Source organism: Eptesicus fuscus, chromosome 7 (genome assembly GCF_027574615.1).
Source record: "Eptesicus fuscus isolate TK198812 chromosome 7, DD_ASM_mEF_20220401, whole genome shotgun sequence".
NCBI lineage: Eukaryota > Metazoa > Chordata > Mammalia > Chiroptera > Vespertilionidae > Eptesicus > Eptesicus fuscus.
In genome coordinates this window covers 2,407,501-2,432,554 of record NC_072479.1, presented here as the reverse complement: position 1 = coordinate 2,432,554, position 25,054 = coordinate 2,407,501, and the positions used below count along the sequence as shown (strand labels likewise).

The 25,054-nt window shown below is 39.1% G+C and overlaps 1 long non-coding RNA gene across 1 annotated transcript in view; it reads right to left on the bottom strand.

Annotated features, from left to right (window-relative positions):
* Positions 1-23,981, bottom strand: part of LOC129149885 (uncharacterized) — a 31,211-nt gene extending 7,230 nt beyond the window's left edge. Inside the window, exon 1 of the long non-coding RNA XR_008556693.1 lies at positions 23,719-23,981. This is a non-coding gene — a long non-coding RNA (uncharacterized LOC129149885). The remainder of the gene's footprint in view (positions 1-23,718) is intronic.
* Positions 23,982-25,054: the final 1,073 nt, after the last annotated feature.

Here is a 25,054-nt window from a genome sequence, read left to right as displayed (position 1 = left end):
CTGTTGCAAATGGTAAAAGTTCCTTCATTTTTATAGCAGTGCAGTATTCCATTGTGTATATGTACCACCATTTTTTAATCCACTCATCTGCTGATGGGCACTTACGCTGTTTCCATATCTTAGCTATGGTAAATTGTGCTGCTATGAACATAGGGGTGAATATATCCTTTCTGCTTTGTGTTTCCTGTTTCTTGGGATATAGTTCTACCAGTGGGATTACTGGGTCAAATGGGAGTTCCATTTTTTTTCTTTATTGATTAAGGTAAAAATGGAAATGAGAAAAAAGCTGGGGTTGCAATACTTATATCACACAAAATAGACATCAAAGTAAAGGCCATAACAAGAGATAAGGAAGGCCACTACATAATACTAAATGGAGCAATTCAACAAGAAGATATAACTTTAGTAAACATATATGCACCCAATACAGGAGCACCCAAATACATAAAACAACTTCTGGAAGATTTCAAGGGAGAGACCGATAGCAATACAGTCATAGTAGGGGACTTTAATACACCACTGACACCACTGGATAAATCCTCTGAACCAAAAATCATCAAAGAAACAGCAATCCTAAATGACTCACTAGATTAGATGGACTTAATTGACATCTTCAGAATATTTCACTCCAAAGCTACAGAATATACATTCTTCTCCAATGCACAAGGGACATTTTCAAAGATAGACCACAGATAAGGACACAGGCAAAGTCTCTTCAAATTCATGAGGATAGAAATCATAACAAGCATCTTCTCAGATCACAAAGTCATAAAACTAGAAATTAACTACAATAAAAACAATGAAAAAAAATCAAACACTTGGAGGCTAAATAGCATGCTATTAAACAATGATTGGGTTACAAAGAGATCAAAGAAGAAATAAAAAGCATCCTGGATACAAATGACAATGAAAACACAACAATCCAAAATCTTTGGGACACAATGAAATCAGTCCTGAGACGGAAGTTCATACCTCAAAAAACAAGAATAACGGGTAATAAATTATCTAACCTTGCAACTTAAAGAATTAGAAAGAGAGCAACGAGAAATAGCCCACAGTATACAGAAGGAAGAAAATAATAAAGATCAGAGCAGAAATAAATGACATAGAGACCAAAAAATCAATACAAAAGATCAATGAAAGCAAGAACTGGTTCTTTGAAAGGGTAAAGAAGATTGATGAACCTCTACCCAGGCTCACCAAGAAGCAAACAGAGAGGACCCAAATAAACAAAATCAGAAATGAAGAGAAGAAATAACAACAGACCCCACAGAAATAAAGGGTTGTTAAAAAATACTATTCTAAAAAACTAGACAACCTGGAGAAAATAGACATATTCCTAGAAAAATTTAATCTTCCAAAACTCAAAAAAAAAAAATCTAAAAACCTGAATAGGCCAATAACTATGGAAGAAATTGAAGCAGTCATCAAAAAGCTTCCAGCAAACAAAAGCCTGGGCCAAATGGCTTTACAGGAAAATTTTACCAAACATTCTAGGAAGAACTAAAACCTATCCTCCTCAGACTACCCCCAAAAATTCAAGAGAAAGGAACACTTCCAAGCTCATTCTATGAAGCCAGCATCACCCTAATACCAAAACCAGATAAAAACAACACAATGAAAGAGAATTACAGGCCAATATCCCTCATGAACATAGATGCCAAAATCCTCAACAAAATTCTAGCAAATAGGATCCAGCAGTACATCAGAAAGATCACACACCATGACCAAGTAGGATTTATCCCAGGGATGCAAGGATGGTACAATATCAACAAATCAATAAACATGATACATTACAAAAACAAATTGAGAGACAAAAATTGCATAGTCATATCAATTGATGCAGAAAAAGCATTTGACAAAATCCAGCACCCTTTAATTGATAAAAACTCTCAATAAGGTGGGAATAGAAGGATCATACCTCAACATAATAAAAGCCATATATGACAAACCTACAGCCAACATCATACTCATTTGGGCAAAAACTAAAACCATTTCCCCTAAGAACAGGAACAAGACAGGGATGCCCACTCTCACCACTCCTGTTCGACACAGTACTGGAAGTACTAGCCATTGCGATCAGACAAGAAGAAGAAATAAAAGGCATCCAAATTAGAAAAGAAGAAGTAAAACTGTCTTTATTCGCAGATGACATCATACTGTACATAGAAAACCCTAAAGACTCCATCAAAAAATTATTAGACTTAATAAATGAATTCAGTAATATAGCAGGATACAAAAAATTAATGCCAAGAAATCTATAGCATTTCTATACACCAATAGTGAACTTACAGAAAGAGAGACTAAAAAAGCAATCTTATTTACCATCACACCAAAAAAAAAAAAAAAAAGATACCTAAGAATAAACTTAACTAAGGAGGTAAAAGACCTGTACTCAGAAAATTACAGGACACTGAAGAAAAGAGATAGAGGAAGACATAAACAGATGGAAGAACATACTGTGATCATGGATTGGTAGAATCAACATCATTAAAATGTCCTTACTACCCAAAGCAATCTATAAATTCAACGCAATCCCCATTAAAATACCAACAGCATATTTCACAGATCTAGAAAGAACTCTCCAAAAATTCATCTGGAATAAAATAAAATAAAAAACCAAATAGCTGCAGCAATCCTGAGAAAGAATACAAAAGTACGAGGGATCTCAATACCAGATTTCAAACTGTATTACAAAGCCACTGTTTTCAAAACTGCCTGGTACTGGCACCAGAACAGACATATAGATCAATGGAATAGAATAGAGAACCACGAAATTGACCCAAACCACTATGCTCAATTAATATTTGACAAAGGAGGCAAGAACATACAATGGAGTCAAGACAGTCTCTTCAATAAATGCTGCTGGGAAATTTAGTAAGACACATGGAAAAAAAAAAACAGAAACTAGACCACCACTTACACCATACACAAAAATAAACTCAAAATGGATAAAGGACTTTAACATAAGACAGGAAACCATAAAAATATTAGAAGAATCCAAAGGCAACAAAATCTCAGACATATGCTAAAGCAATTTCTTCACCAATACAACTCCTAGGGCAATGGAAACTAAAGGGAAAATAAACAAATGGTACTACATCAAAATAAAAAGCTTCTCCACAGCAAAAGAAACCATCAATAAAACAACAAGAACATATTTGCCAACATTATCTCCGATAAGGGTTTAATCTCCAACATTTACAGGGAACTCATACAACTTAAATAAAAGGAAGACAAACAACCCAATAAAAAATGGGCAAAGGAACTCAATAGATACTTTTTGAAAGAAGAAGAGACATGCTCAAAGTCACTAATCATCTGAGAGATGCAAATCAAAACAACAATGAGGTAGCTTTTCACACCTTTCAGAATGGCTATCATCAACAAATGACAAATGCTGATGAGGATCCAGAGAAAAAGGAACCCTCGTGCTCTGCTAGTGAGAATGCAGACTGGTGCAGCCACTGTGGAGAACATTATGGAGTTTCCTCAAAAAACTAAAAATGGAACTCTCATTTGACCCAGTGATCCCACTTTTAGGAATATATCGCCAGAAACCAGAAACACCAATCAGAAGGATATATGCACCCCTATGTTCATAGCAGCACAGTTTACAATAGCTAAGATTTGGAATCAGCCTAAGTTTTCATCAGCAGATTAGTAGATTAAAAAACTTTGGCACATCTACATAATGGAATACTATGCTGCTGTAAAAAGGAAGGAACTCATACCACTTGCAACAGCATGGATGCAGCTGGAGAACATTATGTTAAGTGAAATAAGTCAGTCAGAGAAAGATAAATATCACATGATCTCACTCATTTGTGAATTATAATGAACAACATAAACCGATTAACAAAAAATAGATCTAGAGACAGAGAAGCATTGATCAGGTGCTCAAATCTCAGAGGGAAGGCAGGGGAGGGTGGGACTAAGGGGGAGAGACCAACCAAAGGACTTGTATGCATGCATATAAGCATAACCAATGGATACAGACACTGGGGTGTGAGGGCATGAGTGGGGTAATGGGGGGACAGTGGGGAGATAAGGACACATTTGTAATACCTTAACCAATAAAGGAACATAAAATAAAATAAATGCAGATGTTTCACCCTCAAAAAAAAAAAAAAAAGAAAGAATGTCTCCAAAATGTTGAGGATAAATAACATTTAGGCAAATTGATTCTCAAATATTTACTGACCACTTTTCATTTGATTAAGTCTATACTCAGAAATTTGGGGAAATTTACAATTATGGTCCTTATGAATACATAAGTTAATTTAGCATGGGAGAGAAAACATACACACACAATGTATGTGGTACATTCTGTTACGGGAGGACAAAGAATATTGGGGACCAGCTATAATGATAAGAAATATTAATCATGCTCTGTTCACCATGACTGTTTTGTTCTGATTAAAGAAAGCACATTCCAACCAGGCTGGGAGTTGCATGTGGGACCTGAGAGCTCACTTGGAAATGTGGTCCATCCTCCACATCCAGGAGCTGCCTATTATCATTGAAAGGTTAACAACCTTGTTGCAGAAACCAGAGGCACCTCCAGGCCTTTGCAAACCCCCCGCCCACATTACATTTAAACTGCCCATTTTGCATATCTATTCTTATCCCTTTTGCCTACTTGCCCATGTAATCTTTGTCCTTCTACCCAATATAAGCAGCTGGCTTATGGTGGGGGGCAGAGCAGGTTTTTGTGGATGACCTGCTGCTCTCCCATACTGCAGGCAGTATTGGAATAAACGCTCATATATGATTCAACCCTGTCTCTGCTGAATTGGCTCAAGTAGTGACAGGCAGCCTGGACTCATTGATTGTCTGGTTACAATTATAAGTGACTAATCAAAATTTGTAGAATCAATGAATGAGTGAGTGAAAGAATGCGATGGAGTTAATAGGTAAAAAATAACAAATGAAAAGTTGAATACTGTATGATATATTCATATACAGATTTTTAACAATGAGAAGAATGGTTGTAATTTGGTGAAACCAAAACCTCATCAATATAATCTCACACTATAACCTTGCAAATGGAAAATAATATGCAAAGTAGCTCAATAATACTAACGACTGGGTGGAGGGTTATTACAAGTAATTTTTATGTTTCTGGGTATTTTCTGTTTTCAATGAGTATATATTATCCTTGAAAGAAAATAATTTATTTTAAAAAGTGGAATAGACAGGAAGTGCTTTGAGTTCCAAAGAGAGATATCACTTTGGACTAGAGTTATTTGGGAGAGCTTCTTGGGTTAAGGAATTCTGAGCTGGGTTCATGCAACTTAAATTGGAAGAAAGGTGGCAATGTGTTTTAGGCATATAACCTGGCAGGAATAGGGTAAATCAAATGATATTTTCAGCAGTTTTCTAGAACATTTTTAAATAAAATTTTATAAAGACAAAAAAAAAATCAATATTTAACAAGGTGTAAAAAGAAAGGAGAGAGAAACACTAAAGCAGGAACAGAATAAGAGAAACAAAACAAAAAAGGGAGAAGTCTGGAAGAAAGTGAAAAAAATGAGATAACTAATACAGGGAATAAGAAAACAAAAGACATTTTGAAACTTAACTGATATTTTTGACTTTCTGTGTGTAAAATATGAATGTTTATTAAATTGAGGTTTTCTTAAACAAATCAAGACATTATTATTTTCATAAGACCTTTCTTTGTAAGGTCAACAATTATAAATTGAAAATTGGAAGGAATGACCACAGAAATAAATGCCTAAGAGAAAAGTACAATTAAAGCGGTAGATTCTACAAAACACAGAGACAGTGAAACAGCAATTCTCTAATACTGCCCTGATGACCTCAATTATTTGTTCACATAAACAAAGGTATATATATATATATATACCTTTGTCACTCACACACACACACATACTAGAGGCCCGGTGCATGAAATTCATGCACGGGGGTGTGTGTCCCTCAGCCCAGCCTGCACCCTCTATAATCTGGGACATCCCTCTCACAATCCAGGACTGCTGTCTCCCAACTGCTCACCTGCCTGCCTGCCTGATTGTGCCTAACTGCTCACCTGCCTGCCTGCCTGATTCCCCTAACTGCTTCTGCCTGCCAGCCTGATCACCTCCTAACCACTCCCCTGCCAGGCTGATCGATGCCTAACTGCTCCCCTGCCGGCCTGGTCACCCCTAACTGCCCTCCCCTACAGGCCTGGTTGCCCCCAACTTCCCTCCCCTGCTGGCCTGGTCACCCTAACTTCCCTCCCTTGCCACCATGGTCACCCCTAACTGCCCACCCCTACCTGCCCTCACCTTCAGGCCTGGTCGTTCCCAACTGCCCTCCCCTGCTGGCCCTGTCACCCCTAACTGCCCTTCCCTGCAGGCCTGGTCACTCCTAACTGTCCTCCCATGCAGGCCTGGATGCCCCCAACTGCCCTCCCCTGCAGGCCCGGTCACCCCTAACTTCCCTCCCTTGCCACCCTGGTTGCCCCTAACTTCCCTCCCCTGCAGGCCTGGTTGTCTCCAACTGTCCTCCCCTGCAGGCCTGGTCACCCCCAACTGTCCTCCTCTGCAGGCCTGGTCATCCCCAACTGCCCTCCCCTGCAGGCTTGCCCCCCCCCCCAACTGTCCTCCCTTTCAGGCCTGGTCCCTCCCAACTGCCCTCCTCTGCCGGCCATCTTGTGGTGGCCATCTTGTGTCCACATGGGGGCGACCATCTTTGATCACATGGGGGCGGCCATCTTGTGTGTTGGAGTGATGGTCAATTTGCATATTACCTCTTTATTAGATAGGATACCTTTGTGATCTATCTTAGAACCTGTTCTGTGTACACTTGAAAACACTTTATATTTTGCTGCTTTGGGATGAGATGCTCTGAAACTATTAATATAATACATCTGGTGCAGCGTGTCATTTAAGGCCATTGTTTCTTTTTTGATTTTTATGTCTGAAAGATTTGTCTATTGATCTTTCACTTTATATCCTCAAGATTTGCTTTATATATTATGGATCTCCTATGTTGAGTAAATAAGTATTTACAAGGGTTATATCCACATTTTGGATGGATCTTTTTAGCCCTTCTTTAGCTCTCTTTTTTTTAAAAAAAATACATTTTAGTGATTTTTTACAGAGAGGAAGGGATAGGGATAGAGAGTTAGAAACATCGATGAGAGAGAAACATCGATCAGCTGCTTCCTGCACACTCCCTACTGGGTATGTGCCCGCAACCAAGATACATGCCCTTGACCCGAACCGACGCTCTATCCATTGAGCCAAACCGGTTAGGGCTATCTCTTATTATAGCTTTGTTTTAAAATCTATTTTGTCAGATACAAATATTGCTACTCCAGCCTTTTCTCTCTTTCTTTTTCATTTCCAGTTGTATGAAATATCTTATTCCATCCATTGTCTGTGTGTATCTATTGTTCTGAAGTGGATCTGCTTTTATTTCATTAGGTGTATGTTTCTTTGTCTTCCCAGGGCTGCCTCTTTGTGTTTGTTTTTATGTATGAGGTGTATTTGCTATGATTTCCATTCTCAGTAGGGTGGCCTTCTTTGGTAGGTGTCCTGTGTGAACCAGTGACACAGTCTCTGAGCTGGGTGCTCCAGGAATGTCCTTTGTGTGGGTTATGTGTGCCCTCTTGTTGTAATTGAGTATTTATTGGTATTGGCCCATTCATACATGGGTTCATTCTTCAGATAGTCTGAATGTGAAGATTGACAATGACTAGAGTGTACTGTGTAGGTGCTGACCACACTGAATGGAGTTCCCCACAGGGTATACTGTCTGCTAAGATCTCCCTTTGGAATATGCCATTTGTGAAGCTATCCACAGTTTGTGGCTGGTGTGAGAGAAGAACCAAGCTGTGCACCAAGGCCTGCTTCCAACAGCACTGAGTTTGGGTCGGGACAACAAAAAGCCCAAGGCATCCTGAGATCCACCTTCAACTGCTTCTGCCTGATAGCTGCCTTTTAGATTCAGCCACTGAAAGAACCTGTGATTGTATTTGAGTTGTTTGAGGTAAGTTCTCAGTGAGTCACTAGGTAGGGGTGAATGGTGTTCACCAGACTGATACACATTCAAATGCAGCACCTGGATTCATGGAGCACTCACAATGATCAGGCATTATTGGCAAGCTTTCAGTGATACAGTTCAACATAATAATCTAATGATTGCTCCTTGTGGGGGAGAAAACCTACTCCACAAATGTCTTTAAAAAAGACATGAGTTTAGAGATGAATGTTTTGAGCCTTTGAAAGAAGGATATATTGGAGGATAGAAAATGGCAACCGAATAAACAGAGGTGTCATGCATCTCATCCCAGGTCCAGACTGGAAAAGCAACTAAATCAGAGAACATTTACCAGGAATTAAAAAATTAGACAGGGCTGAGAAGACAATTTACAACAAGGAAGGGCAAAGGAAACCTGGAGAACAGTAGGAATGGGAACCTGAGCTAGTGAGGGCCAGCCGGCCAGCAAGCCAAGGGAGTGAGGAGGAAGCTGTGGTGCACCAAAGCTACATCCCTTGGCAATAGGCATAACAGCCAACTGGAAAGGAAAAGCCACAGGGCTGCTGCTGGCTAGAGAATTTGGATATAAGACCACAGCCGCAAAAGGCCGAGGTGGCCCAAGCCGTGCAGTGCTGGGGGAGAGAAACCCACAGTTTTGTGGTTGTTTGGTTTTGTTTTGTCTTTGCTTTTATTCACTAAACCCAGAACATAGGACTTTTCAATTGCAAACACTCAACCAAGGCTTTAGCCCGGGGAGAGGTGCAGACTTGAGGTGTCGGGGAGATATGGCCAGGACTCTGGAATTGGGACATTCTGAAAGCTTCCAAACCTAACGGGCCATTTCTCCCCTTAAGAGCTTACCCCTCCCAGTAGCCTCAAGACAGGTAATACAGCCTGCGACACCCTGCCCTGCATTTTGAGCTATACAAAGGAAACAAAGGCAGAGGCTAAGTTATAGGTCTAAATAGTACCAAAGAGCCCTCAGTAACTGGATTGGAAGAGGGGCCTGAGAACTAGACTGATAAAAGTTCCAGTTTGCCAGCCAACCCTATTGGTCTCCATACAAGGATCCCTGACCAACCAAAGCCAGAGTAATAATTTGGGCCAATCACAGGGAGTAGCTCTGGGTCAGGGAAAAAACATACATCTTATTCTCAGGAAGTGAAACAGCACGACCCCCACCTAAAGCCCTTTCAGTGATTAAGATTGACAGCTGGCAGACAGGCAAAGCAGGCAGATTGGGCCCACCTGCAGCAACAAAGGCCTGTAGAGACAGACACAAGCAGAGGAGCAGTGGATCACTTGGACCTTCAAAAGGGAGCTAAAAGCCAAAAGACAGTGCCAGACAGTGGTCAGCACCCAACTACCTAAAAGAAAGCCCTGAATTGGCAGACAGAACAGAATAGTGGAGTCCTAAACCAGATCCCATGGGGCATCAAAACTCCACTGAAGCAAATGACACTTAATTTTTCTAGTGTGTGTGTGTGTGTATGTGTGTGGGAGGGGGGTTAATTTTTAACTTTTTAAATTATTTTTTATTTCTTATTGTTATTGCATTTTATTTTTTTGTTCACCTTTGTCTATCTCACTTCTCCTTTTTTCATCCTCTTTTTCTTCTTTCCCCATTTTGGTTTTTCTCTTTTCTTTCTTTTTACCCCTTTTTATCTGCTTTATTGATATGTTATTATTACTGTAGTCTCTGTTGGCTTATTCATATATCTAATTTCCTCTTCCCTGCTCCTTTTCCCCTTCCCTTTTCTTTTTCTTTACTACTCACTTTTTCCCTCTGCTCTCTTGCTCTTTTCTTTCCCTAATTTTTAAATTGCTTTCACTTCCAGTATCTGCTCTCTCCTCTATTCTCCTTTTCAAAAAAAAAAAAAAAAAAGGAAAGAAATATATATTTTTTCTTTTTGTCTACTCATTCTCTTTACTATAGTGGTCATTCCCCTGTTCATCCAATTCCTTAGCCTAACTTTTTGTATTTAAGTCTTGCCTCTAAAGATTCTGCCCCTGTCCCCTTTTTTTCTGGGTGATTTTTGTTTGTGCTTTTTGGTTTACTTGCTTGTTTTGTTTTCCCCCGGTATTCTTTTGTTTTCTTGATATCATTTTTGTTCTCTTTCCTAATTCTTTTTTCTCAAGTAGTCACTTTTATTGGAGTTATAGGTGTCTTGTGTACATTCGCGTTCTGTTCCTTCTGTGTCATGTCTTGTCATGTTGCATTTTGTACTGTTTGGTCAGCACCTCCACAATGGCTGGTACAACATGGTAGAGAGAGAGCCATATAATCAGACACCCTGAGAGGAGACTCCATGCATGAACAGGACAATAACATTCAAGACTCAACTACGTCAGGAGAACCCAAATATCTCAAGTAGGGTGCCTCCCTAGAACACCCAGCCTAGAAGATTTTAGAGACTACACCTTTGGGTCCCACAAAACAACTACTACATAAGACCAATTCAAAAAATCTGGATGGCATAGCAGTTTTATCTAATACATAGAAACAATTACAAAGGAACAGAAAAAAATGGGGAGACAAATAAACAATCCCCATATGATAGAAAAGGAGGAATCACCAAAAGAGGAAATAAATGAAACGAGGCAAGCAATTTGACAGGGAAAGAATTCGGAGTAATGGTTATACTAGTAAGGATGCTCTAATGTATGGATGAGAAATTCACCAACATATCCTATCTAATAAAGAGGGAATATGCTAATTGACCATCACACCCTCACAAAGATGGTGCAAACAGAGCCAATAAAGAGGGAATATACTAAGTGACTTCCATGCCCTCAAATATGACAGTGCCCACAACCAATAAGGAGGGAATATGCTAATTGACTGTCATGTTCTCAAGATAGCGGCACCCAGTCCCTTCAGCCCTGCTGGGCTGGCAGGCACACAGCATGGCCAGGACCATCCCCAGGTGGGTCCGGCTACTCTGCATGCCTGCCTCCAGAGTTCCCCAGTCCCCTCAGACCCCCAGCCACCCAGGGCCGGCCTGAGGCACAGGAAAGCCTCAGATGGCAGCTGCCCAGCCAAGGCACAGGCAAGCCATGGATGGCAGCTTCCCAGCTGCTCAAGGCTAGCCAGGGCAAACTGAGGCTTGTGCTGCCAGCATGGCTGCAGCAGAAGTGTGATGGGGGTGTCACATTGCCCTGATCGCTGGGTCGCCTCCCACCCCTGAGGGTTCCCAGGCTGTGAGAGGGGGCAGGCTGGGTTGAGGGACCCCCACTTCAGTGAATGAATTTTCATGCACCGGGCCTCTAGTGTAAGAATGAAGAGAAAATGAAGACTGACATAGAAGCAATACAGAACACAATGCAAGGTTTCAAAAGTAGACTAGAAGAAGCTGAGGACCTAATGAGCAAGTTAAAAGACAAGGTAAAAAAAAAAAACAAAAACCCAAGTGAGCAGCAACTGGGGAAAAAACAACAACTTTAAAAGCAGGAGTAGAGTCTAAGGGATCTTTGGAACAACACAAAATTAAGCAACATTCACATAATAGGGGTGCCAGAAGTGGAGGAAACTGAGAAAGGAATAGAGAACCTGTTTGAAGAAATAATGTCAGAACATTTCCCTGACTTTGGGAAGGAAAAAGTCACACAAGTCCATGAAGTACACAGAGTCCCAAACAAGATGAACCCCAAGAGACTAATAATAAGACACATCATAATTAAATTGTCAAATATCAAAGGCAAAGTAAGAATCATAAAGGCTGCCAGAGAGGGACAGAAAGATACCTATAAGGGTTCTCCCATTAGACTATCAACTGATTTCTCAACAGAAACACATCAGGCCAGAAGGTAATGAAATGCAGTATACAAAGTAATGCAAAGCAAGGGACTGAATCCAAGAATACTCTATCTAGCAAGGTTATCATTTAAAATTGAAGGTGAAATCAGGAGCTTCACAGACAAAAAAAAGGTTAAGGGATTTTACAGCAATACAAAATATGCTAAAGGGACTGTGGTAAAAAAAAAAAAAGAAATAGAAAGGGATGAAGGATCACAGGCATAAAGAATGAAAATGGCAAGAAACAAGTACCTATCAATAATAACTTTAACTGCAAATGGATTAAATGCTCCAATTGAAAGACATAGTGTAGCTGAATGGTTAAGAAAATAAGACCCATATATGTGATTCACATAGACTGAAACTGAAAGGATGGGAAAAAATTCAGGCAAATGAAAAAAAAAAAAATCTGGGGTAGCATTACTTATATCTGACAAAATTGACCTCAAGGTGAAGGCCATAAAAACAGATAAGGAAGGCCACTTCATAATACTAAAGGGATCAATTCAGCAAGAGGGTATAACTCCAGCAAATATATATGCACTCAATACAGGGGCACCCAAATACATTAAAAAAAAACACAAAAAATTTCTGGAGGATATCAAAGAAAGATTCACAGCAATACATTCATAGTAGGGGACTTTAATACCCCAATGACACCATTGGATAAATCCTCTAGGCAAAGAAACAGCAACACTAAAGGACTCACCAGATCAGATGGAATTAATTGACATTTTCAAAACATTTCATCCCCAACACTACAGATTATACATTCTTTTCAAGTGCACATGGTACATTTCCAACGATAGACCACATATTGGGACACAGGCTAAGTCTCCACAAATTCAGGAAGATTGAAATCAAATCAAGCATTGTCTCAGATCACAATGGCATAAAATTAAATGCCAATTACAATAAAAACAATCAAACACATGGAGGTTAATAGCATGCCATTAAACAATGATTTGGTGACCAAGTCGATCAAAAAGAAATAAAAAACCTCCTGGAAACTAATGAAAATGAAACACAACAATCCAAAATCTATGGGACATAGTGAAAGAAACCCTAAAAGGGCAATTTCATAGCACTATAGGTCTACCTCAAAAACAAAAACAAAAACAAAACAACAAGAAAAATTGGAAATATATAAGTTATCTATTCCTACAACTTAAAGAACTAGAAAGACAGCAACAAGAAAAGCCCAGAGTAAGTAGAAGGAAGGAAATAATATAGAATGGAAATAAATGACATAGAGACAAAAGAAAAAATACAAAAGATCAACAGAACCAACAGCTGGCTCTTTGAAAGGGTAAACAAGATTAATGAACCTCTAGTCAGGACCACCAAGAAACAAAGATAAGGGACCCAAATAAAGAAAATCAGAAATAAAAGAGGTGAAGTAACAACTGACCCCATAGACATACAAAGGATTGTAAAAAAAAAAATATATACTATGAGCAATTTTATTCCAACAAACTGAACAACCAGAAAAACTTAATAGGCCAATAACTACCAATGACATTGAAGCAGTAATCAAAAAACTTCCCAAAAACAAAAGCCCTGGTCCAATTGGCTTCATAGGGGAGTTTTACCAAACATTCAAAGAAAAATTAACTCTGATCCTCCTGTGACTATTCCAAAAGTGCAAGAGGAAGGAACACTTCCAAGCTCATTCTATGAAGCCAGCATTATCCTAATCCCAAAACCATATAAATACACTACAAAAAAAGAGAATTACAAGCCAATATCTTGATGAAGATAGATGCTAAAATCCTAAACAAAATATTAGCAAATTGCATCCAGCAGTATATTAAAAAGATCACACAATATAACCAAGTGGGATTTATTCAAGGCAGGCAAGGCTGGTACAATATCTACAAATAAATAAATGGGATGCATCACAAACAAATTGAAAGATAAAAAACACATGATCATATCAATTGATACAGAAAAAGCTTTTGACAATTCAACACCCTTTCTTGATAAAAACTGTCAGCAAAGTTTGAATAGAGGGATCACACCTCAACATAAAAAAAGCGTTATATGACAATCCTACAGCCAACATCATACTCAATGGGCAAATACTAAAACTGTTTCACCTAAGAACAGGGACAAGACAGAGATGTCCACTTTCACCATTCCTGTTCGCTATAGTACTGGAAGTGCTAGCCATAGCAATTAGACAAGAAGAAGAAATAAAAGGTATCCAAATTGGAAAAGAAGAAGTAAAACTGTCATTATTCACAGATTTCATAATATTGTATGTAGAAAACCCCAAAGATTCCACACACACAAAAAAATGAATAGATTTAATAAATAAATTCGGCAATGTATCAGGATACAAAATTAACACCCAGAAATCTATGGCCTTTTTATATACCAACTAGAGGCCTGTTGCATGAAATTTGTGCATGGGGTGTGGGGGGAGGGGGTTTCTCAGCCCGGCCTGCACCCTCTTACAATCTGGGACCCCTTGGGAGATGTCTGACTGCCAGTTTAGGCCCGATTCCCCAGGGATCCCTGTAGAATCCCTGGCTCCTAATTGCTCCCCTGCCTGCCTGCCTGATTGCCCCTAACCACTCTGCCTGCCTTCCTCATTGCCCCTAACCACTCTGCCTGCCTTCCTCATTGCCCCTAACCACTCCTGCCTGCCTGATCGTCCCTAACTGCTCGCCTGCCTGCCTGATCGCCACTAACCACTCGCCTGGCTACCTGAAAGCTCCTAACCACTCTGACTGCCTGATCACTCCTAACTGCTTGCCTGCCTGCCTGATTGCCCCTAACCATCTCTCCCTTGGCCCCCGGCCATGGCAGCTTCATCTGGAAGGACATCCAGAATGATGTCCAGAAGGTCATTCAGCTGTCTGGTCTAATTCACATATTACGCTTTTATTATTATAGATAATGAACTCACAGAAATGGAAACTAATAAAACAGTCCCTTTTACCATTGCAACAAAAACCAGTAAGATACCTAAGAATAAACTTAGCTAAGGAGGTAAAAGACCTGTACTCAGAAAACTACATGACGTTGAAAAAAACAGATAGAGTAAGATATATACAAGTGGAAGAATATCCTGTGTTAATGAATTGGTAGAATCAACATCATTAAAATGTCCATACTACCCAAAGCAATCTATAGATTCAGTGCAATCCCCATTGAAATACCAACAACATATTTCACAGACCTAGAACAAACTCTCCAAAAATTTATATCAAATAAAAAAAGACTTTGAATAGCTGCAGAAATCTTGAGAAAGAAGAACAAAGTTGGAAGGATCACAATACCAGATATCAAATTATATTGCAAAGCCACAGTTCTCAAAACTGCTTGGTACTGGCATAAGAACAGAGACATATAGACCAATGGAACAGAACAGAGAACCCAGAAATCGACCCAAGCACTTATGCTCAATATTTGACAAAGGAGGCAAGAGCATACAATGTAGTTAAGACAGTCTCTTCAATAAATGGTATTGGGAAAATTGCACAGATACATGCAAAAAAAGTGAAGCTAGACCACGAACTTACACCATACACAAAAATAAACTCAAAATAGAGAAAAGACTTAAACATAAGATGTGAAACCATAAAAATCTTAGAAGAATACATAGACAGCAAAATATCAGACCTATCATAACAATTGTTTACCAATACATATCCTAGGAGAATGGAAATTAAGATAAAATAAACAAATGGGACTACATCAAAATAAAAAGCCTCTGCACAGCCAAAGAAAGCATCAACAAAACTACTAGGAAGCCCACTGCATGAGAGAACATATCTGTCAATGTTACATCTGATAAGGCTTTAATCTGCAAAATTTACAGGGAACTCAGACAACTTAACAAAAGGAAGATAAAAAATCCAATAAAAAAAATGGGCAAAGGACATAAGTACACACTTTTCAAAAGTGGACATACAGAAAGCCAAGAGACATATGAAAAAATGCTTAAAGTCGCTAATCATTCGTGAGATGCAAATCAAAATAACAATGAGGTACCATCTCACACCTGACAGAATGACTATCATCAACAAATCAACAAGTGCTGGAGAGGATGCAGAAAAAAAAAAAAAAGATCCCTTGTACACTGCTGGTGGGAATGCAGACTGGTGCAGCCACTGTGGAAAACAGTATGGCGTGTCCTCAAAAAATTAAAAATGAAACTCCCATTTGACTCAGTAATCCCACTTTTAGGAATATATCCCAAGAAATCAGGACCACCTATCAGAATGTACATATGCACCCCTGTGTTCATAGCAGCACAATTTACAATATCTAAGATTTGGAAACAGCCTAAGTGCCCATCAGTAGATGAGTGGATTAGAAAACTGATGTAAGAAAAGAAAAAAGAAAAACTCTTACTGTTTGCATCAGCATAGATGGACCTGGAGAACATTATGCAAAGTGAAATAAGCCAGTTGGAGAAAGATAAGTATCTCATTATCTCACTCATTTGTGGAACATAATGAACAATATAAACTGATGTACAAAAATAGATCCAAGAGACAGAGAAGTATTGACAGACCTTCAAACCTCAGAGGGAAGGCAGTTCAGGATTGGGGAGGGGGGATAAGAGATTAACCAAAGGACTTATACACATGCATGTAAGCATAACCAATGGACAAAGACAGAAGGGGAATGAGGGGCCGTACTTGGGCGGAGGGAGGGAGATGGCTTGCTGATGTCAATGGGGGAATATGGAGACATTTTAACAATAAAGAATTAAACAAAAAATAAATTAAAAAATAATCAAAAACAAATGCACCACCTGTGCTGGGTCTGAGGCTACTCTACAACATTCCCTGGGTAGATCCAGGTCAGCAACCACCCTTTAGGTGCCCACAGACCTTTGTAGTGGGGCAATGTTTCAGGGAGTTGTTAGGGTAAGGCCAACAGAGTTCATCAGGTACAAACAGTTCAAGATTTTGCCATGTGAATAGAGGGTTCGACACAAGAATGGTGATATAGTTCAGGCATACAGAAAAGCCCCACAACTCAGTTTTTCCCATATTCTGCTTGAATCTTCTGGAGAATCTTCTGCATTTCTACACCACAGAAGGCTGGCCACAGACCACTGACTATATTCCAGAACACCAGCTTGGTAGGGTGATAGGGTGGTGCCATAGGAAGTCATGAGGTTGGATAAATTTGGCTATTAATGAGGAAATTCTTAGTGATAATATTTGAATACCTCTGAATATGTGTGTTAAGATATAATATTTTTAAAATATATTTTTATTGATTTCAGAGAGGAAGGAAGAGGGATAGAAACATCAATGATGAGAAACATTGATCGGCTTTCTTCTGCATACCCCACACTGGGGATCAAATCCACAATCCGGGCATATGCCCTTACCGGGAATTGAACTGTGACCTCCTGGTTCATAGGTTGAGGATCAATCACTGAGCCAGGCTGAAATACTGTATTTTAACTCTTATTCACAGATTTGAATGCCAACAATATTTTCCTTAAATATGTTTATTCATATCTGGTATATCTAACTATATGAAAATTACAAATCATATCTAAATGATCAAGAAATGATATTCATTTAAATTTATTATAAAGTAACTAGAGGCCCAGTGAACGAATTCATGCATGGTTGGGGTCCGGCCGGCCCACCCCGATGGGAGCGGATAGGGGCAGGCCGGTGGTGGGGAGGGGATGTGGGAGGTTGGCCAGCCAGCTCCACCCCTTATTGGGGTGGGGGATTGATTGGGGGTGAGGCCGACTGGGGGAGGGGCTGTGAGCAGTTGGCTGGAGGGCCTGGTTGGAGCCCCAATTGGATTGGTTGGCCGCCAGAGTGCACATCATAGCAACCGGTCATTCCAGTTGTTCTGGTCATTCCGTCCTTCCAGTTTCTTGGTTTTTATATATAGATTAGACCAGTGGTCAGCAAACTCACTAGTCAACAGAGCCAAATATCAACAGTACAACCATTGAAATTTCTTTTGAGAGCCAAATTTTTTAAACTTAAACTTCTTCTAATGTCACTTCTTCAAAGTAGACTCGCCCAGGCCATAGTATTTTGTGGAAGAGCCATACTCAAGGGGCCAAAGAGCCACATGTGGCTTGCCTGCCACAGTTTGCCAACCATGGGATTAGACTATGTGGTAATAGTAAAACTCAATTATTTGGTACATAGCTATAGATATTCAAATCACTGTCCCTTGACCTTGACTTGTATTAATATTTCCTGTGTAACAAAATGCCTCACATTTCTCAAAGATATATAGAGCATTGATTCTTCCAGTGAAAATGTATGATACAATTTTACATACACCACAACATGGCAATGGATGCAGTTTTCTGAATTCTGGCTAATTGTGTCTGTATAGAACTTAATTTAGGTTGCTATCTTGTTTAATTCATTATCTTAATACCTTTACCTTCCTCTATATATACTAGAGGCCCAGTGCACAAAATTTGTGCATGGAGGTGTGTGTTCCTCAGCCCAGCCTGGACCCTCTCCAATCTGGGACTCCTCGAGGGATGTCTGACTGCCCATCAGACATGCCTCTCACAATCCAGGACTGCTGGCTCCCAGCTACTCGTCTGCCTGTGTTCCTGATTGCCCCTAACTACTTCTGCCTGTCAGCCTGATCACCTCCTAACCATTCCCCTGCCAGCCTGATTGATGCCTAACTGCTCCCCTTGATCGCCCCCAACTGCCCTCCCTTGCAGGCCTGGTCCCTCCCAACTGCCCTCCCCTGCTGGCCATCTTGTGGTGGCCATTTTGTGTCCACATGGGGGCAGCCATCTTGTGTGTTGGAGTGATGGTCAATTTGCATATTACTCTTTTATTAGATAGGATTTTAAATTATCTCCAGGATGAAATAGAATGCTCTAATTTAAATGGTAGAAAAACATTACTTTTGAGCCATTTTTAAGTCACTTGTCAAGAACTTTAATGGCTGGTGTTCAATTTGCCACCTATGGCAGGGTGGATGTAGACATTCTTATTGGCCAGAGAGACTCATCAAAGCCCTAAATACCACCCATCATACAGACAAGCATCATTATGGAGGCAATAATCATGGCATGTTTTATTGTCATCTACATCTGATGATGAAGTTTGGTTCCCTGACAGGCATAATCACATTCACAGATTAAACTCATTTTCTATGGCCTAAAGGAGCTTTTCTAGATTTAGTCATTACATGTTTAGTTTAATCACTTTCATATGTAGAAAAAATGGTGTTTTTCTATAGAAATGTAATGATTATCCCTACGCTGGAGAAATTTATTGCATTATATTGCTGAGGTTTAATAGAGATTTAGGTTTCATGTGTGGAATATGCTGAAGATAAAATTTAATGGTGCATTGAACCACAAAGGTGGTTTGTTGTTATAAGTCATATGGAAAAACTATGAGTGATAAGACTTGCTATATTCTCACTAAAAGAAAAACATTAAAAAACAAATTTAAAATAATGCCTTGTAAATTAATTTTTATTTCTGTGTACTTTTTGCCTATCACCATGTATCATAGAAGAGTTTTCATTCACTGTAAAAATAACAAAAGTCACATGGTTTCCTATAAACCTAAGATTTAAATATATTTTTCCTCTTTGTACTTTACAACTCTAAATACAAGCAGATGGATTTAAATTATTCAGTGGGTTTTCCCTAAGATTTAATCCTCAAAATGAATTTCTAGACAGTCTGTATATCTCCATAGAAATGTATTTTTCAACTCATTTTGGTCCCAACAATACCTAGCTTTTCTATGCAGTGCTGTTTGCTCTGGGCCCTTTGTTTCTATTCCCTCTATCAAAATTTGTCAGTTCTGTGTTTTGTCCCCTCAGATGTCTTTCAGACAATCATTTAGAACAAAGCTATCTGATATTTCTGCAACAGTGAAGATATTTTACCTCTGTGCTGTCTAATGTGGTGGCCACTAGTCACATGTGGTCATCTAGCACTTGAAATGAGGAGCTACGTTTGTGATTTCATGAAATTTTAATTAGTCAACATTTAAGGAATCACATGTGGCTACTGTGCTGGACAGTGTTGTATAGATAATCAAGTGACAACACCTGCTTATGTTAAACATATTGTTCCTCTCACTATAAAATTACTGTGTCCTTGGGCATTTGCTTGTTTTATTTCAGTTTGTTGAGTGCTTGTTATGTGCTAGCAATGTGCAAAATTCATCATATTTATTTCCATGACTTTTACTTATTTCTAAACTCTAATTAGCTACTGAGCTTTGTGGGGAACTATTTTTTACCTGAGTTACCCAAGGATGCCTGCCTTTGGTGCTTCTAGTGGAATACCAGCATTCCCCCAGCAGTTCATCCTTGAAAGCTAAGTGTTCACTGTGGTCTGTCTCCCTCACAGTCAGATATGCAAAGGTTTTCCATGCAGTCAATAGAACTGCACATGTGATTCAATGGAGAGCATGTTAATAAAATGACTGTTTGTGTCTCTTTTTTGTCTTCTCCCCAAATTCTCTGAGATTTTATATTAAAAGAGTGAAATTTTTTTTCCTAATGAAATAAGAACCTCATATAGTCATGTCCATGGCATTTTTATAGATTCTATGACAACCAAATCCTAAATTCCTAGATACAAAAAGACCTAATTAAAAACATTTTCCTTAAAAATATTCAGGTATTATAATAACAACTGCATAAATTTTTCAGAACATTTCTGCCTGGTTGGATTAAGATAAAATTTATTACAATATGTCTGAACCAATTAAATGAATTGTGAATAATATAAAGTACAAAACACCCACCATTAATAATAATTTCTATCAACATTTCACATCTGCAGTTAACTTGATGCAGATGCTATAATATAAAATAGTGGGCATGGCCCATTGTTTTATATTTACATGTTACAACATGTTTTTATGTTTGCTTTTTAATTGTAACATCATGTAATACAGCTTTTTAAAAGTGCATGTGTGTTAAGTGTCAAAACCTGAGTTAAAATTTTCATTTGCAAACTCTTTGAGACATTTCCAGTGACTTTCTCCATGCACTTGACAGGAATCAGCAGATTTAGATGGCTGAGAATGGAGTTATGGATTTCATACCACTGTTAATGGACACACATACATTTTGCTTTTGCTGTTTTCTATAGGCAGATGATGAATCAACACTGCACAGTTATTTTTGTTCACAGAGAAAACTTTTCTAGAATTCACAGGAAGTGGCTAGTGGTATCTTGTCGCTCAGTGACAGTCATATGATTGACAAATGAGAAGATGAATTCTGATGAAAACTGGGGACTGTTATCATTGGGGAGCAAGTAGGAGAACCCACAACTTCCTTTTTTTCTTATTTGGTCTAAAAGTGACTGTGCATGGAGGCAGAAGAGAAAAAAATTTAGAAAGATCTATTAATGAAAGTACTTATTTTTACTAAGATATATATCTGCATAAAATGAACTAAAATTTAATGGTTTGCTTGAGATAGAATTGAGTAAGAGGCATATTGGCAGTATAAATGTACAGACATTTTATTAGCACACTTTTTAAAAGTTTAAGTAAATATTTGCACAGAAACTATAATCCAATAGCATAAATGGACATAGAACTCCATATATCAATTATATTTGGGAAAAGTTTGTCCAGCATAAACTTTCTAATATGGCTATAGAATCAACTTGGTATAATGCAATATTTTGGGAATATTTTTATTAGTATAGCTTTAAAACAAAACAAATGCCTAACTCTGCTTTAATATTTCTCTAGATTAAAAAGAATCCTTCTAAAGAAGTAGAGGTCTCAACTCTTTGTATTATGATCTTACTGGGAAGAATATAAAAGTTGAAAAGGCAAAATCTCTTATGTCTCTAGAGACATTAGTGTTTCCCTCATTTCCTGAAAGAACCGGTAGTATCTTGTGCATTGGACTTTACTTGTAGTTGAACTTCAGTTCATTCAAACATTTTGTTTCTATGAGACCCTTTTTAAAAATGCCTCTTGATGGGACAAGTGTTTCGAGGTGACTCCGAAAATGCTTTCAATGTGTCTCTGAAAGCTGAGGATGATGATCCTGTTATCTTTGGAAAAGTTTTTGTTACCTAATATCTTGATGCACAATAATGTTCCACGGGGATCAGCAATGCTGCCCACATCTGGGTCAGAAATGTAGAGTCTCAGGCCCATCCTCGTTTTAACAAAATCTTAAAATGATTTGTACTCATATTAAAATTGGAGAAGCACTGTCTGACATGTTCTCTTCTGGGTGAGTTCCTTTTGTCTTCTTGCCTACTTTAAGGGAATAAATTAAGGGAAATTTTCTTAGGCTGTTTGAATGAGCCTTTTCATTGGAATGAGGGAAAAATCAAAGGTTATTGGGCACTTCCTATAGCCTCTCCGTAGAGCCAGAATTTGGACTCAACTTTATGCTCTTTTCATTATACCATATCACCTAAGAGATATAAAGGGGCCAGTATTAACACAGAAAGCCTAGAAGACAACCTGATCAGATTATGACCAGGTGTCGGTTATGGTGTCCCCGTGTCACCTTCTAGTACTCCCTCTTTCCACTCTGTAGTCACATGCTCTTCTTCAGATTTCATCCTTATCTAAAAGCTCCCTCAGCACTGACAAGAGCATACCTACAGATGGGTTGATTTCCTAGAGATTTTTGTTACAGCCTTTTTAAAATGAGGCCCCCAGCTGAAACCGGTTTGGCTCAGTGGATAGAGCATTGGTCTGCGGACTGAAGTGTCCCGGGTTCGATTCTGGTCAAGGGCATGTACCTTGGTTGTGGGCATATCCCTGGTAGGGGGTGTGCAGGAGGCAGCCAGTCAATGTTTCTCTCTCATTGATGTTTCTCTCTCATCAATGTTTCTAGCTCTCTATCCCTCTCCCTTCCTCTCTGTAAAAAAAATCAATAAAATATATCTTAAAAAAATAAATAAATAAATAAAATGAGGCCCCCAAAGTCTTAAGGCCCAAAGGAATGAATGTATAACTGTGAGGTTCTAGGCTTTGGTGTGGAGATCCCTATCTTGAGCTATTTAAAACATGTTGGGATGATGACTGTTGATTTTTAAAGTCTGTTTAAATTTCCCCAAACTGTATTCCATGTCAAAAATGTAGGGTAAAGCTGCCATATCCATGACTCTTAGAATCTATATTCTTCTTGGGTTTACCATCTTGTAAGGTTTCCACCAGCAGAAAACTAGGGTGGACCCAAATATGTAATGTAGCTGGTGCCCCCTGCTGGAATAAGGCTGCTTAAATTTCCATCTTTTGGGGTATCTGTGCCAGCAAGTCTGATAAGACACAGCTTTGCCAATATGCCTACAGGTTTCTGGGTAAATCGTTAATTAACCACTCTGCTTAATTCTCTGAAATGTAAGAGTGGAATAACAATAGCAGCCAATCCTAAATTTCGTATTGGAAGGTAGAATTAATTATGAATCACAGTGAAATACTTTATGAAAACTAGGTACTAAATAGTGATCAATGTTTAAACATGCCTCCAGTACTCCTACAGCAGGAGAATGAGGTATTATTAAGTCTTAGGTTGCTAATTTTATCTCATTATTAGTTTTTACTACTCTCAAAGTCAAAATGTATAAATATGCCTTGCATATCCCAGCTGATATTACGTCAGCCTAGGACTCTCTGGTAGAGTGCTCAGGTGCTCATGAGTGGTGAACAAAGTGCTTTCAATGGAGAGGATGAAATAACTCAAGTCAGAAAGTGCATTTGTGTGTGATAGGCATAATGCTTTGGAAACCTCTTCTGATTTATAATCTCTTATTGATAAGGGGGCTTCTCCCCACCTTATAGAGAGAGTGCCGTTAAAGTCCCCAAGAATGAATCTCACTTGAATGACATTAGAGATGACCTTCCTGACACAGGGAGAAAGAAGAGCCCCCTCATTTTCTGGCCAAGTAGCTGATGTGGAAAAGCAAAGCAAATGAATTAGAGTGAAAGATCGATGTGGGTACTCACTTTTTCTTTCTTGAATTAGAACCCTCGTGGGGGTAGTCAGGCAAAAATCCAGGAAATTCCAGGAGGGGAGGCTATGGCTGGTAGACTGCTGGTCTCCAGTAGAAGCTGTGCCCGTGTTTGCACCCAATCTGATGTGCAACCAGCAGAAGTATCAAATCTCCTGGTCATCCTGTGTGTTGTGTGCCAGAGATGAAAAAAGAAAAACAAAAAACCCTGCAAAAAATGGTGGAGTGAATGATACTGGGCTTGGGACCAAGGGTAAGTCTGCTAATTCTCAGGTTATGAAGCAGATGACTGAGACCATGGAGTTCCATGAGAAAAGTCATCACAATGCACAATGGTCATGGAATCAGACACACCACAGGGGCTGTAGATCTGGGGATAGATCAGACCACCCACTCACACTTGAGAATGTGATGGCTTTGTGAAACGCTGCACTCTGGCCACAGAAAGGCTATAAATGTCCACCCCAATTGCTCAGATGTTATCTAGGAGAGGAGTAGGAGGGGATCTGAAACACTGAGAATTTACCTAAAGAAATATTTAAATTGTTAGATAAGATGAAATTCACCACATTGAGACATTAGATAAGCTCTAAGAAATAAAGAGGCTTCATTGTTCTTCACACATTCCACTTTAGTGGATACTTTGTGATCCTTCCACATAGCTGAAAAATTGTACTCCAAAATGCCAGATTTCCACTGATAACCCAATCATTTTAAGCATTACCAAGACAAAATCATTGCATTGCTCCTACATTGATTAATCCTATGTTGATTAAGTGCACACCTTAGAATTTGTTACCACCTGGTCTATGTAAGCAGATGAGCTCCATGGATTTTTATAGGATCTTAAAGAGGAGAAGAAGCCCTTACATATGATGTCATGTTAGTAAAATGATTGTGAGATATGTGTTAACAGAAAGGATATGGTACTGGCTTGTGATACTCAGTGGCTAGAGCATCGACCTGCGCATCAAAGGATAATGGGTTCAATTCCTGGTCAAGGGCAAGGACTGGGTTGCAGGTTTGATCTCAGGCCCAGTCGAAGCTCATGCTGGAGGCTACCAATTGATCTGTCTCTCTCACATCAATGTCTCTCTCTCTCTCTCTCTCTCTCTCCACTCACCTCCCTCCCTCCCTTCTACTCTCTCTAAAAATCAATGGGAAAATATCCTTAGGTGAGGATTAACAAGAAAGAAAAAAAGGAAGAAAGAAGAAAGAAAGAAAGGAAGGAAGGAAGGAAGGAAGGAAGGAAGGAAGGAAGGAAGGAAGGAAGGGAAGGAAGGAAATGCCCACACAGGGAAAGGAATAGGGGATGGAGAAGAGAAAAGGAA